Source organism: Aricia agestis, chromosome 18 (assembly GCF_905147365.1).
Source record: "Aricia agestis chromosome 18, ilAriAges1.1, whole genome shotgun sequence".
NCBI classification, from domain to species: domain Eukaryota; kingdom Metazoa; phylum Arthropoda; class Insecta; order Lepidoptera; family Lycaenidae; genus Aricia; species Aricia agestis.
Genome location: NC_056423.1, coordinates 2,617,696 through 2,633,532, shown reverse-complemented (window position 1 = coordinate 2,633,532; position 15,837 = coordinate 2,617,696). Strand labels below are relative to the sequence as shown.

Here is a 15,837-nt window from a genome sequence, read left to right as displayed (position 1 = left end):
GTTGGTCCTGAGACCCTAGCCAACACGTTTTCTTTACCGCTTCTTTATAGAATCGCCGATCAAAATGTAGATACGAAATTGATGCGTTCGATAAAATAAAGTCGACATTCGTGTTGTGTTCATACATTTTAAAACAAAACGTCTTAGCTAGGGGCTCTGGATCTTATCTTACTATCATTTTTCATCATCATCATCTCTTCAGTATACTTAATAAAATTTTTAGTAGGTATTATTATTTCATCGCTTGCACCAGTACCAAGATATTAAATTAAAATCTGTGATTCTTTAATTACTTTAATTTTTTTAAAGTCCGTATGGCGAATCAAGGCACAAACCCAGAAATCTGCCGTTTCAATCATACGATACCCCCGGGTCATGGGACATGGCCCCCAACGTACGTAAATTACTCTACCTGAGGGCCTCCAAATAAATTTTCATACGGGACCCCATACTAAGGCACGCTACTCTTCTGCACAAACCTTTATAAAATTATTTTAAAATATTATGTATTATAATAATTAAACTGTAACATTTTTAAATTGTAAATGAAACATTAACGACTTAAAAATGTCATTAATAATAAATAAATAACATATTTTTTCACGAGTAAAGGAACTTAAGGGAATATAATAATATTGTAACAAAACTTCTTGCTGTTACATATCCATACTTAATATTATAAGTGCGAAAGTGTGTCTGTCTGTCTGTTGCCTCTTAACGCTCTAACCACTGAATCGATTTTGCTGAAATTCGGTATGGAGATACTTTGAGCCCCGGGAAAGGACATAGGATACTTTTATTCCGAAAAATGCACGGTTACCACGCGATAAACGAGTTTTGGCGCAACGGATTAGCGTCCAACATTTAGTATTCAGGCTATCTTAAGCAATTAAACGCTCAAATTACATTTTACTGTTAACACTTAACTCTAAACAGTGTCATTCCAAAATTCCAGTTATTTTCAATGTAAACTTGTCCATTATTTACAAATAGTCTTTCTGATGTAAATTATACTTCAGAAGTTGTACCCCAATTAAAAGGATCTAAGCAAAATAATAAGTAAGCATTAGCATTTAAATAAAACCGCCCTTTGGTGGAATTTTCGCGCAAAATTTTTGTGCTTTCACATCCCTTTGCTTAATAGGAAATGAAGACATGGGTGGATAAAGTGAGTAACTAATATTTTACAACATAAGAGCAATTACTCATTTTTTCCCTGATAATTTGAACAAACCTTGTAACTTACTTATTTCATCATCTAGCTATACATAGAATCTACATTTTTTGATTACTAAATCATTTCCCCGGTCTTAAAAGTAAAAATTAAAATCAAAATATTTATTTCTAAATAGGTTAACGAAGTTAACACTTTTAGAACGTCTAGACATGAAGCCTACCACCGGTTCGGGAACTAACCCAACGAGAAGAACCAGCGCAAGGCACTCGCTCGAGGCCATCTTTTACTAAAAAGATGGAAAATTACAATAGTAACTTAAACTAATTTACAAAAGCATGTAAAATGTGTTATATTTATATAGAAGCAGCTTACAGTCAGTTAGCTTATTTTCCCAGGGTGTGCTATCATTGAGAAAATCGTTTATCTTATAGCCCTAGCACACAAACGTTTTTTAAAAACTTTTTAAAATTTATTAACTGAAAGATTTTGGACGTTTTCTGGGATTTTCTGGGATTAAGCCTCCATTTATGCAAAAAACGATAGTTTTGAAATTTTCACTTACCCACTTCATCCACTCATGTCTTCAACTCTGAGCGTCATAATGGTCTCTAAGTTAAAACTACCTTTAGAGAAGACGATTATCACAAGGCCATTGCATTCGTTGTGGATGCTTTACCGCGGCAGTCCCTGAGTGCCGAAAGATTTTTTTTAATGGTTGATACTAGTGGCTCAATATGAGGCGATCCGTCTGCTTATTATTATTTGTGCGCATTAAATTTTGTTGGCTTTAAGTTTGCCGTAAACAACTAAGTTTCTTTTAAATATCTGAATTAATTACAACTTAGAAAGATAAACTTATTCACAGTTTATTTTAAAAATGAAGTCAAAATATCTCTGAGCTTTTTAAAACCTAACAGCAATTTACACTTAGCAATGCAAATTTTTCTGAGGCACTTAAAAATAGCTTATAAAATAGAAAAACGGAAGCCGTTAACTCGTGTACACTCTCGAATCCAAATGGTTAGCAGACTTGTGCCCTCTGTGCCCATGTTTCTTGGGTCCTTGACAGGAGTTTAACTGTTCAACAGCGTTGCTGAATAGCTTTGTCCACACTGTGCCTTCTTATGTTCGTCAAGGGCATGGGTTATAGCGCAGTCAACAGCGAACGTGAGGCATGCCCGTGACGCATGCCTTCTGACCGTATCCAAAACTTTAAAAATAACAATATTGGCGTTGCGTTCCTTGACGCATTCAATTATTGAATGCGCCAATATGAAAGTTGATGACGAAAATTGAAGATGAAAGTGCACAGTGTCGACATAGCTATTAGTTTGTGTGGCGCTATATCTATATCTACAGTTTTTTTTTTATGAAATAAGGGGGCAAACGAGCATACGGGTTACCTGATGGAAAGCGACTTCCGTCGCCCATGGACACTCGCAGCATCAGAAGAGCTGCATGTGCGTTGCCGGCCTTTTAAGAGGGAATAGGGGAGGGTAGAGAAGGGAAGGGAATAGGGGAGGGTAGGAAAGGGAATAGGGTAGGGGATTGGGCCTCCGGTAGACTCACTCCCTCAGCGAAACACAGCGCAAGCGCTGTTTCTCGCCGGTTAACTGTGAGAACGTGGTATTTATCCGGTCGAGCCGGCCCATTCGTGCCGAAGCATGGCTCTCCCACGTATAGAATGTAACAAAACAAAGTAATAATCTTTAAGAGTATGTATGTGGTCCTTATACAGGATGTAACAAAAAAAAGTAATAATACTTTAGGGTGTGTATGTGTTTTCCCTATAGAGTTCGCTGTGAAAGTAGCAACGCTGTGAGAGCAACTTTTTTCACCTTTGTATGGAAAAATTCACGACGAGGCGCTTGCTCATACAAATCACTTAAAATTGCTCTTTTAGCGCTGCTAATTTCACAGTGAACTCAATACAGGGGACACATACACACCCTAAAATATTATCACTTAGTTATGTTACATTCTGTATAATGTGTATGTATTTTCTTGTGCAGTAAATAAAGTTCAGTTTGTAATGGCTCATTAAAATTGCATCGCATCACATCGCCACGTTGCAATGTGATATGGCCCTAGGCTTGGCGTCTTGCCCGCACAAAACAATTAGTGTTTTACTACAATCCTTTTGAAGTTATAAATAAAGTGTGAGAACGGGGGTCACGGGTTCGAATCCTATGACTCAGTTCTTATCCAAGCCAGAACTAATTGTTACATTGCTTGGCTGTGACGAAAGTGATTAAGCTTTGCGTGTGTAATGTGTACAATGAATAATTATTATGATCATTTCTTATGTGTCTACCTCGATTCTTTTCCTGACGAATAAAATAAAATATTATTAATATACATTTCTGTAAAGAAAGAAACATTGAGATTTATTCGAAACATTCGAAACTATAACGTTTCAGCTATTTTAGTCAACTAAAAACCTTAAGGGTGGGTTGCACCAACTTACTTTAACTATAACTTTAACCATAACAAAATGTTAAATAAACTGTCAAATCCCTAGAAGTCCATAATGGACGCCAATTGCCCTATTTGATGATAAGTAACTATAACAACGCCTCTGGTTTAACCCTCTTAAGCTCTTAACCTTGTTGCTTTAAAAAATGAAGAGAATCCGTACCTACTTAGTTTTATAAATATATATATTTTTTTTTATTGAAATAAGGGGGCAAACGAGCAAACGGGTCACCTGATGGAAAGCAACTTCCGTCGCCCATGGACACTCGCAGCATCAGAAGAGCTGCAGGTGCGTTGCCGGCCTTTAAGAGGGAATAGGGTAATAGGGGAGGGTAGGGAAGGAAATAGGGTAGGGGATTGGGCCTCCGGTAAACTCACTCACTCGGCGTGAAACAGCGCAAGCGCTGTTTCACGCCGGTTTTCTGTGAGAACGTGGTATTTCTCCGGTGGAGCCGGCCCATTCGTGCCGAAGCATGGCTCTCCCACGTATAGCAGAAAAGAAAATATGCGAAAGTGTGTCTGCCTGTCTGTTATTTCCTCACGCCCAAATTGCTGAACTGATTTGGCTGAAATATGGTATGCAGATACTTTGAATCAAAAGGAAATAGGATACTTTTTAACCCGAAAAAATGTACGGTTCCCGCGCGATAAACGAGTTTTGGCGCAACGGAGTTGCGGGCGTCATCTTGTGAGTAAAAATGAAACGATCACAGACAGACAGACAAACAGATATGCCAAACTTTATACTACAAATTACGCAGAGCATACCTCTAGTTTGTTGGGCGTTGCAAATGTTTAGTGTCACCGCAGACTTGACAAACCACAAAAATAGATCAAGATAGAAGCGCCATGTCGCTCCAATTTGTATGAACACGAGTGTATGCCGCTTCTATCTTGATCTATTTCTGTGGTTTGTACGATAGTCGGCCAACTTTAAATACTTGTAAGTCTGTGGGGACCCTTAACTGGATCTGTGTTCCCCTTTTATCAACTTCTCAAATTTTATTTGACCCCTAACTTTTGTAAGTCTATTATGAAGGTAAATTCAGCACCCAAAAGGTACCAGCTGTATATTTTGCTACAATTTCGTCATTATGACAGAACAATCGTAACTTTTTATGGACGTATCTAGTTTCGAATCATTTGTAAGATGAAACTTTATTGTGAAAAGTCTTAAAATTGTTGAGATGGAGGCAAAATTAATGAGATTATCATAAAAATCGGGGTTTCAAAATATTATAATGACGATAAGTAATTTAGTTAATTAGAAAATAACTTAGGTTCTAAATTTTGCATTTTGATTTCTGACACTTATTACTGATTAATATCGGCTTTGTAATTCGTTAATTACATTAAGAAATTATAAAATACGCCCATAAATTATCAAATCCATACTAATATTATAAATGCGAAAGTGTGTCTGTCTGTTACCTCTTCACGCTCAAACCGCTGAACCGATTTTGCTGAAATTTGGCATAGAGGTACTTTGAGTCCCGGGAAAGGACATAGGATACTTTTTATCCTGGAAAAATGTACGATTCCCAAGCGATAAACTAATTTTGGCGCAACGGAGTTGCGGGCATCATCTAGTTTTTAATAAAGCTTACAATTACTGAGTGTGTTGTTTATTATAGTATGTACGCTACTTTCTCCTACATAAACAAGTGAAAAATCTTTTGAGGTTACTAAACTCATTATTAGCAAAAATTTAGTCTAATGATTGTCATATGAGTATGAAACAGCGCTTGCGCTGTGTTTCGCCGAGTGAGTGAGTTTACCGGAGGCCCAATCCCCTACCCTATTCACTTCCCTCTTCCCTTCCTTACCCTTCTCTATTTCCTTCCCTTCCTTTCCCTTCCCTACCCTCCCCTATTACCCTATTCCCTCTTAAAAGGCCGGCAACGCACTTGCTCTTCTGATGCTGCGAGTGTCCATGGGCGACGGAAGTTGCTTTCCATCAGGTGACCCGTTTGCTCGTTTGCCCCCCTATTTCATAAAAAAAAAACATTGCCAACATCACATTATATTAATTGCTACTTGATAGTGTTTAGACAAAATCTTAACTGACCCGGCAAATTGTTTTTTGCCTTAAACGTCGTGGAAATAATATAATATACCTATTATGTTTAACTGCCACACTAAAAGTCAAATGTTAATTATATAACTAGTTAAATGGAGATTTTGGCATTTGCCCCATACATTATCTGTCAAATTCTTCTTTAATTTAAAGTTTAATCATCATTAAACGTTAATTAAGAGTTTGACAGATAATGTGTGAGGCTTATGTAAAAATTTTAATTACATTTAGGTAATTAATTTTCCACTCTGAGCGGGGCAAGAGCCTTAAATGTGCTGGACACAACGTATGCTGTGGCCTGTGAGCTTTATTTACTCTTATAATAATAATGATAATGATTTTCACTAATGATGATTATTCGTATATACTTAGTTTAGTCAATATACCTGCCTATTTCCTATATTCTCTATCTTTTATTACTCATAAACTCTTTAGTTTAATTAATATGGACGAATATAATAATATTATTTGTCTGGCCTGCTGGGAACAATATTATACTTAATACATATTTGGGCTTATTCTCTACAAGTTGTGGTAATAAAATGGCAATAAATTAATGAGGACCAAAGTAATAATAGTAAGGGTTAACACTTAACATTGTTAACAGGTAAGTTTTTACCCTTTTGTTAACACAAATTATCTATTCATAACTAATGAAGATATGACCCAGTGAACTTCGTATCACTTTCTTTCTAATATAAAATATTACTAGCTATTTGACCGAGCTTTGCTCGGTATTCGATAAAACACGAATAAAATGACATTTTCTAAAAATGATTCCTAGCTAGATCGATTTATCGCCCCGAAACCCCCTATATACTAAATTTAATGAAAATCGTTGGAGTCGATTCCGAGATTCCAATGATGTATTTATTTAATATAATATATATGTATAAACAAGAATTGCTCGTTTAAAGATATAAGATAAACCTTCCCGACTGCCACGAACGTTTTATGAGTAATATTTTATGACTTAGGCAAATCGGTTGAGCCGTTCTCGAGCTTTAGTGAGACAAACAAAATTTTGAATTCTCTAAATACTTTACCGACCGCAACGACTGCAATAATTAAACTACAGAATGAAAAAATAAACCTATTAAAAATATGTATATTGTATACTTACTTAGTTCTTTTTTTAATTTTCCAGATCAAAAATAAATACGGAATATTATAAGTCCATAAACCATTGCATTTATTCCTAGTAATTTTTCGAAGATCGGCCATGCGTTTTACTATTAAGCTTTACACCACTTTAAATATATCTTTGACTAGGCAACACCCTCGGGATACACCCGCTATTGGTGCGGGACTCCCTTTGACAACGTGGTATGCTTAAAAATTCAAACATACAAGACTTGAATTTCAATATATCGTGTTATTTCTAAGTATTGTATGTGTATGTAGCTTCACTACTCGGCTTTATAATATTTTTCTTTTCTTCAAAGGCCAAAACACGAGACTAGTCAGAATAGGTCAGAAAAATTCTTACCAATATTATTATAAATGCGAAACTCTGTCTGTCTGTCTTTTTTAATATCCCTTCATGGCTAAATAGCTGAACTGATTAAATAAGATAAAATATTCCTTGAGGTGCGGGAAAGGATATTTAAATTCATTGTTCTCGCGAAAAACGGATTTTGGCACTACAATCGTGAGAGTTGCTAAGACAACCATATAAGGTTTACCCTGTTTTTTTTTTTTTTTTTTAATGATAATTAGAGGGCAAACGAGCAAACGGGTCACCTGATGGAAAGCAACTTCCGTCGCTCATGGACACTCGCAGCATCAAAAGAGCTGCAGGTGCGTTGCCGGCCTTTTAGGAGGGAATAGGGTAATTGGGGAGGGTAGGGAAGGAAAGGGAATAGGGGAGGGTAGGGAAGGGAATAGGGTAGGGGATATTTGGGCCTCCGGTGAAGTCACTTACTCGGCGAAACACAGCGCAAGCGTTGTTTCACGCCGGTTTTCTGTGAGAACGTGGTATTTCACCGGTCGAGCCGGCCCATTCGTGCCGAAGCATGGCTCTCCCACGTATAATCTGTGAAAAAGATATCAGCGCCTAGAGACAAGTGTCAAGCGATTATCGTAAACGCCAACAAAATGTATGGATTTGATATTAGTATTCGCTAGCGAAGCGATGACTTATATCAAATCGCATACATTTTGTTGGCGTTTACGATATTCACTTGCCACTTGTCTAGTAGGGCAGATCTCATGTAGAGGCGAGCCAAGCTTCTGAATCTACACGGCCTAACTCTACCGGCCCTAACTTCAACAAATTCTACACGTACATCAGTAAATATGTATGGCTTGGCGATATACTCTTTTTAACCACGCAGAGCTTCGAGTGCAAGCGGTCTTTCATTGTGAGTTTTACTCGGAAAACTCTGAAACGCTAATGAAAAGGCTGTAGTGTACAAGAGGAGTTAATTGTACCTTAATTAGAATGCACGACGTTTTAAACACTCTGTTTTATATGTGTCAGTTTGATTTTAATGTAAACAGTTAACAGGTATACAGGTATACTGATACTGATATTTTTTTAATCAGTATAGTATTAGTATATCCCATAACCTGAGCACTTTTGTGGTACACTTTACGGAAAAATGATCACGCCTATTGATTTGTGCTTTAACATAGTAATTTTTATTTATACGTTGATGTGTTATCATTAAAAATAAAAAATAAAGTTTTGGTTACTCGGCTTTTACCTAATTTTAAATGAATCGCACTGATTGGGCAATATACTAATATTATAAAGCCGATAAGTTTGTTTGAACGCGTTTATTCCAGGAACTACTGGTTCAATTTGAACAATATTTTTGTGCTGGATAATGCATGTATCGAGGAAAGCTTTAGGCTATATTACGACATCACTCTGCGACGAATAGGAGCGAAGAATTAGTGGAAGACGTGAAAAACCGGGAAAAGATAAAATCATTGTTATGTATATGTTGACTATTTTAACTATGGCAGATAAAATCAAATAAATCGTTCGTTTCATTCGTCATTTAGAATGAAATTAAAACGAATCCCAAAGTATTTTGACGTAAACTTTTAAGCTACTCAAACATATTTTTGTAACTTTAAAATCAGCTCGTTAGGGTTCCGTTATAAGGTTCTGTAATCAACAAAACTTGGTTGACTACTGAACCCTAAAACGGAACCCTAATAAGCTGATTTTTTTTGTATATTGATAGGTTAATAGTATATAATTTAAGAGTAACATTGTCCTACAAATAGAACAATCCATATTTTAGGACCATCAAGTCAAAGTATGAAATCCTTTCTATCTATGTTAGCTACCACTTTCAAGATTTTTCGCAAATAAAAATGTTGTTCGTCTTATCAAGAAGTAGCTACTCACAAAAAATAAGCTTGATAGTAATAAAAAAATATTCTAGGGCTACAGCTATTATAGTTTCATTAGATAGAAGAAATAAAGTACATTTTCTTTTGAGAGTTTCCAAAATCACAACAATACACATCTTTAAACGTATTTCCCCAGTATTTTCAACCTAAATTCCGAGCAATTGTAGGGATCTTAAGAAATAATTGTCCGTGTACATTGCTAAGAAAAAATAATTGTTTCGGTGAGTGGCGACATTCGGGCATTGAGTTAATGAAATTCCCGTGATTTACTACCCCCGGATGTCGTTCGAATGTGTTTGGATACTAAATTGTTATTTATTGGAACCGACTTTAGTGGTTTCTTTTACTTAAGTTTCACCTGTAGTGAATATTAAGTATTTTAACCCCGTATTTTATATCCTTGACGAAAAGGGTTAGAAGTTTAAGTTTGGTGTGTGGATCAATTCTGACATGACATGATCGTAAATGTTCTTAGCAACAGCTCATTACCAGATCATTACCATCCCGTTTTTTACTGGAAAAGGGGGTTATGCTCTGGCCAATGGCTAGTACTTTCCAATGTACTAGTCATTTACCCTACCTAAGTATTATATCTTTCGGCGAAAATGTAAGCTTGTTGTTGTTTTTTTATTCTGTTGCTAAAGATCTAGTACTATCCAATCACTAGTCATGTTCACCCTAAGTACAATTTTTTTCACAAATCAAAGTAGGTACCTACATAGCGTTAGGTATTAATTTTATTTTGGCAATCTCTCACTATCAGTTGACTTCCTCTCGGTTAACAGTCTTATTACATAAAAACATAATCTTCTCCTTAAAATACCTTTAGGTTATTACGTAGAGGTAATGTCAATCTTTTTAAAATAAAAAGCTCGACGGGAAAGCTTCGCGGTAAATTTGTTAACGCTTTCATGCGAGCTTTATAAGAAAAGCTGTTACGTTGCGGCTTAGATAAAAATCTTTCTTTTGTGTGCTTTTGTGATGAAGATCTTATTTTTGGATGCCCACGGCTTCGCTCGCGTTAAGAAGCATTATTATATACAAACTTTCATCCCCTATTTTAACCCCTTGGAGGTAGAATTGATCAAAATCCTTTCTGTAGCGGATACCTACGTCATATCATCATCTACCTGCATGCCAAATTTCAGCCCGATCCGTCGAGTGGTTTGGGCTGTGCGTTGATAGATCACCATGTCAGTCAGTCACCTTTGAGTTTTATACATATAGATGATAGATGTATGTAATATGGCATCAATAAAGAGCTTACCACAAGGAGGATATAGGCTACATTGTTTGCTGGTAAATATACGATTCCTATGGAATTCCTCTATCTTAAAGGTGATTGGATCACTTTGGGCATACAGAGGACTTAAGATATTAAATTTTCAGAGCCTTTGTGAGAAATACCCTACGAATAATGAAAAGTAAGTTAAGGAAACGTAACTCCCATATGTCAACCGTTATTAATTTGATTCCTTTTCGCGTAGGAAATACCTTAAGAGCCCATATGACCCTAACTTGACTACATACTTTAACCTAGATCTCAAAATCTGTAAGGTCTAGAAAACTGATTTTTTGACACAAGTAACTTCAGTTCATAAAGATTAAATGCTCAAGACGAAAACACGATTACTCAAAAAATGCTCGATAGTTTCTTTTTTACAAAAAACCTTGTTTTAGACACATTTTTGCTTAGATCTTCGAAGTTTGCTGTCTTTTCTTTAATATTTTTTAATATCTAAAAAGGTATTGATAAAACCTAAATTTTCTCAAAACACTTTTTTCATAATCATTATAGTTCGCCTTTTATTCAAGTAAAACTAACTCGGCGATGATTCCGCGCCGTCCTTTTTCACCTGGCATATGAAAGACGGGCGTGAGTGTGAAGAGAGAAGGACGATTTTTGATTTTTAGAGTCAGCTGAGCTCTTAACACAATGATTTCATTTGTAAATGTTAAACAAAAATACAATTTTTTTTATTTCTTTCTAACATTGAATATTACGCAAAGGTGGAGAGGGCGCTACAAGGGCGCTACGAGTACACAAAGTATATATTAATCCGACCAAAATCCGACATGTTGCATACGGCATATCAGAATACCAGACTAAAACGTTGTCAAACGTCGAACAAAACTTTTTGTTGACTGTCTGTGCTGATGCTGCAGTATAATATTATTATTATTATTATTTTGTGTTATTTTGATTTTCTCGTTTTTCACCGGTAAACTGATATGTACGAGCCGTAGCCAAGTACACACCAGGTAAGTAATTAATGTTTTAACTATTAGTATGTGTGGAAGGAGTCTCTAAAGAATGACGATTGGTATGATCGGTTTCTAACATATTGTATGATGTGTGAGTATGTGGATTTGATTGGGATGTATGTAGAGTAGATTCATCATCAGTCTGTAAAAAATTTCGTACAATGCGGCAAGTACCTATTTAGAATTACTGCTTTTTGCAATAAATATATTAGGTTTGGGGGTAGTTGGAGGGTATTCAAAGATTTATGTAGTTGTTTCGGGATGACACCTGTAGTTGATAAGACTATGGGTACTATGGTAAATTTTTCCAGGTTCCAGAGGCGGGCTATTTCATCCTTGAGTTCTATATATTTAGTAAGTTTCTCGGTTATTGTTATTATTATTATTATTTTTATGAAATAAGGGGGCAAACGAGCAAACGGGTCACCTGATGGAAAGCAACTTCCGTCGCCTATGGACACTCGCAGCATCAGAAGAGCTGCAGGGTCGTTGCCGGTCCTTTAAGAGGGAATAGGGGAGGGTAGGGATGGGAAGGGAAGGGAAGGGAATAGGGGAGGGTAGGGAAGGGAATAGGGTAGGGGATTGGGCCTCCGGTAAACTCACTCACTCGGCGAAACACAGCGTAAGCGCTGTTTCACGCCGGTTTTCTGTGAGAACGTGGTATTTCTCCGGGCGAGCCAGCCCATTCGTGCCGAAGCATGGCTCTCCCACGTATGAAAATTATGTCAGCTATTACGCAAACCAACTCGTGGCAATGACATTGCTATATAAAGTTTAAACATGTGTCATCTGTCAATTGGAACGCATTTAGGGTCCGTTTACACTGAGGACTGCCCAGTAATTGCGTCACGCGAAACTTTAATGAGCCAAAGTAAACAAAATATTATGCTCTATAGTCTATACTGTACTCGGCGAAACGTGGCGGTAGCGGTCTTTGATCTTTTTAGTCTAGGCGCTAAATGAAAAATGCTCGCACTGTATTTAGAATATTTGAGAATAAAATTTACCTCTTATAGAGACAGATGATTACAGATTCATCGGAAAACCTGGTAACTCTTAGAATGATAATCTCAAAGTTTTTATGATTTCGAAGTGATATGCTTCATATTCAGTTCACATCGAGTATGCAAAATAGGATTTCTGCTAAGGTTCACTCAGCGAAACATGGCGGTAGCGGTCATTGACTCCCTGTCAAAAACTTGTTATTTTCTAATTTCTATATAAACCGCGATCGACAATGAAGTGTCAGATGTTGTCAATCACGACTTTGTATAGAAAATGACAAGTTTTTGACAGGGAGTCAATGACCGCTACCGCCAAGTTTCGCCGAGTGAACCTTAGGAACACCTGACACATAATTGTCAATCGCAGTTTATATAGAAAATGACAAGTTTTTTTTTACAGGGAGTCAATGACCGCTACTGTTTCGATTGCCCGAGTACACCACCATTTTGTGTAAGCTTACACAATTATTAAAAATTTCAAAAATGAATATTAAAAATTATTAAAAATAAAATTATTAAAATTTTCTAACATTAATATTATATTAATTTTAGATTTTTTTAATTTTTACTTGAATCTTAAGTTACTGTACCTATTAACTTTAAGCAGTTTAATAATTATATAATATAATATATATTTCGCTTTATTTAACTTGTTCACTTTGTTTCAATTATAACATAGCTCAAATATAGGTTTTTAATTCTACCATTTTCAATAAAATTCAATTTGACCGAATTTCTAAATCGGACTAAGTACCTATACAGTTTTTAAAAGACATCTTACCCCGACAGAATGAATACCCATTATCCTTAATATTACATTATACTTTGTCATTACAGTTATTAGTTGATTAAAAAAGGCAAGAAAAAAGGAAAATTATGTTTTAATTAAGCGCTACACAGCTGAGCCCGCTCTCGGAAGACGGAAGGGTTAAAATTGTTTACAATATGACAATAAGACCCGCATTTATATTGCTTTTGAGTTTAAACAACCCTTAAGGCGGGGATTAATCTCAATCCAAAATGATAACCTTGCACACAACCAAAGACCAAGCGTATACGCATCGCAATAAGATTCATTTTAGCGTAGCATAAAACTGTAGGTTCTCGGGCGGATCTTCTCTATTTTTCATGTTTTTTTTAAATATCTTTGGAAATAGACATTAAGAAACAAAATTGTTCGGTTAAGGGCATTTTAATATAGATTTACTAACAATTTATTCAAATAAAATGTATAATTATCCTAGTTAATACTTATATTTCGATGAAATAGATTTTTATCGGAGGGGAGTTTGTAAATTAATTACAGCCAAAGTATTACGTTTTATTAAAATGTTTATGGTTTAAGGTATTTTAAATATTGTGCTTTATATCTCATATTTTTTAACACTTCGTTATTATATTGGAACTAGGTAAACCGGGAGTCACGGAATAACAAATTGGGGTTTATCCTCGCCTTAAGGATTATTCTTTATGATCAAATTCCTTTTATAATAATTGCTTTTTACACGTTCTATCTACGGTAGTATTACTTACTCTTTTAAGCTTAAGTAAGTAATTATTAATTTATGAAAAATCAAATTTTTCATAAATTAATAATTTAAAAATATTTTCCCTCAGTTCCGATGATGAAACCTCTCCGCTTTTGAACAATTGATATGGCGGGATGACATCCGTCGGGCCCGCTAGTTGATAATTCAGTGTAGGGTTTCAGTTTTCATTATACTTAAAGTTTTAGCTTCACTTACATTGGGATTTCAGTCTTATTACGGGCCATCAAAGTTTAAAATCGATTTATAATGTTCTCCGGAATGCATACCGCTGTGTTCATCGTTAAAATGAACTTTACACCCTTAAATTAAGGTGCATTTTTAAAAATCAGTGTTTTTGGGTCAGAAGATCATAGAATGGTAGGGTTACTATTGTGCGTTAATAGATCATTTGCATGCAAATTTGAACGCATGTATATTGATGGCCCGTGTTATCGATATTTTTTTTAATTTAAATATTTAAAAACAAAGAAAAAATACGTACTTACATAATATGGCACTCGGGGACTGCCGCGGTAAAGTTATTGCATAGCAGTTTATTAACTTATGCAATTATAATTCGCATACGACTAGTCGCACGCACACAAACACCTTTTATGAATTATTACTAACATTAAAAAAAAACACCCAATCCGTTTTCAATTATTTCCCTTGACTTCGAAATAAAATCCTAATGACTAACATAAATTCCTAAATAGATATATTAATCATGGTGTAGTTTTAAGGCCTTGGCCGAAAAAAAACATGTCCGTTACCATATCTACAATTAAATCACACTAGTCAACCTTTTTTAGGGCTCTTTCTTTAGGCTGTACCGAATGGTTAAAAATGGGACCCTCTATTACTAAGACTTCGTGTCTGTCAGTCCGTCTATCTGTCACAAGGCTGTACCTCAATAACTGCAGACTTAGACGGTTGAAATTTTCTCAAATTATGTATTTCTATTGCCGCTATGACAAAAAATTACTAAAAAACAAATATATTATATAATTATTTTAAAGATCATAGGCAAAAACGCCGTTTCGCCTATTTTCCTTCTATGATATACGGAACCGTAGTATCTTTGTACTGAAATGAATCTCTAATTTTAAGTTTTTCAATGTTAACTGGTTACAAGTTATGCATACATCTTATATCTTTAAACGAGCAATTCTTGTATATCTATACATCTATACATATAAATAAAATTGGAGTGTCTGCTTGTAATATTGAAAGAACCGTTTTTTACTAAATGTATATGAATGTTTATAGGGTACTGCAGACACCAAAACATTTTTTTTTACAATTTTTGTCTGTATGTCAGTCTGCCTGTCTGTTGTTCCGGCTAATCTCTGTAATGGCTGGTGCGATTTTGACGGGACTTTTTTAGGCACATAGCTGATGTAGTAAGGAATAACTTAGGCTACTTTTTAACCGACTTCCGAAAAGGAGGATATTATATTTTACTTTTTTTATAAAGGAGCCTTAAAAAGGGGATTTTTTTCTCTTTTTTATTATCTTTGTTATCACATTTTGCTGACGCGGACGAAGTCGCGGGCAACAGCTAGTATGTATATATAATTGCAATCTCGGAATCGACTCCACCGATTTTCATGAAGTAACTATATAGGGGGTTTCGGGGACGATAAATCGATCTAGCTAGGAATCATTTTTAGAAAATGTCATTTTATTCGTGTTTTATCGAATACCGAGCAAAGCTCGGTTAAATAGCTAGTAAGTTATTAAATAAATTATAAATCAATCAATACACCCTTGTAACGACTCTTACATTTCGCCGGTTTTTAAGTATAACGGTTTAGACTTTAGATTGAAATTCCGTCCGTCGGGCTTCGTCAGTCAGGTTTAGCCCAGCAGTTTAGTCATTATCGATCTCAATTCTCATGATACGCATCTCTCGTATAATCGCCCTGCGCCTGCAGTCGA

General features: G+C 35.6%; 1 protein-coding gene across 2 annotated transcripts in view; it reads left to right on the top strand.

Moving 5' to 3' along the window:
• LOC121735772 (myosuppressin-like) overlaps positions 1–15,837 on the top strand; it is a 43,620-nt gene that overhangs the window by 14,033 nt on the left and 13,750 nt on the right. The window lies entirely within an intron of this gene.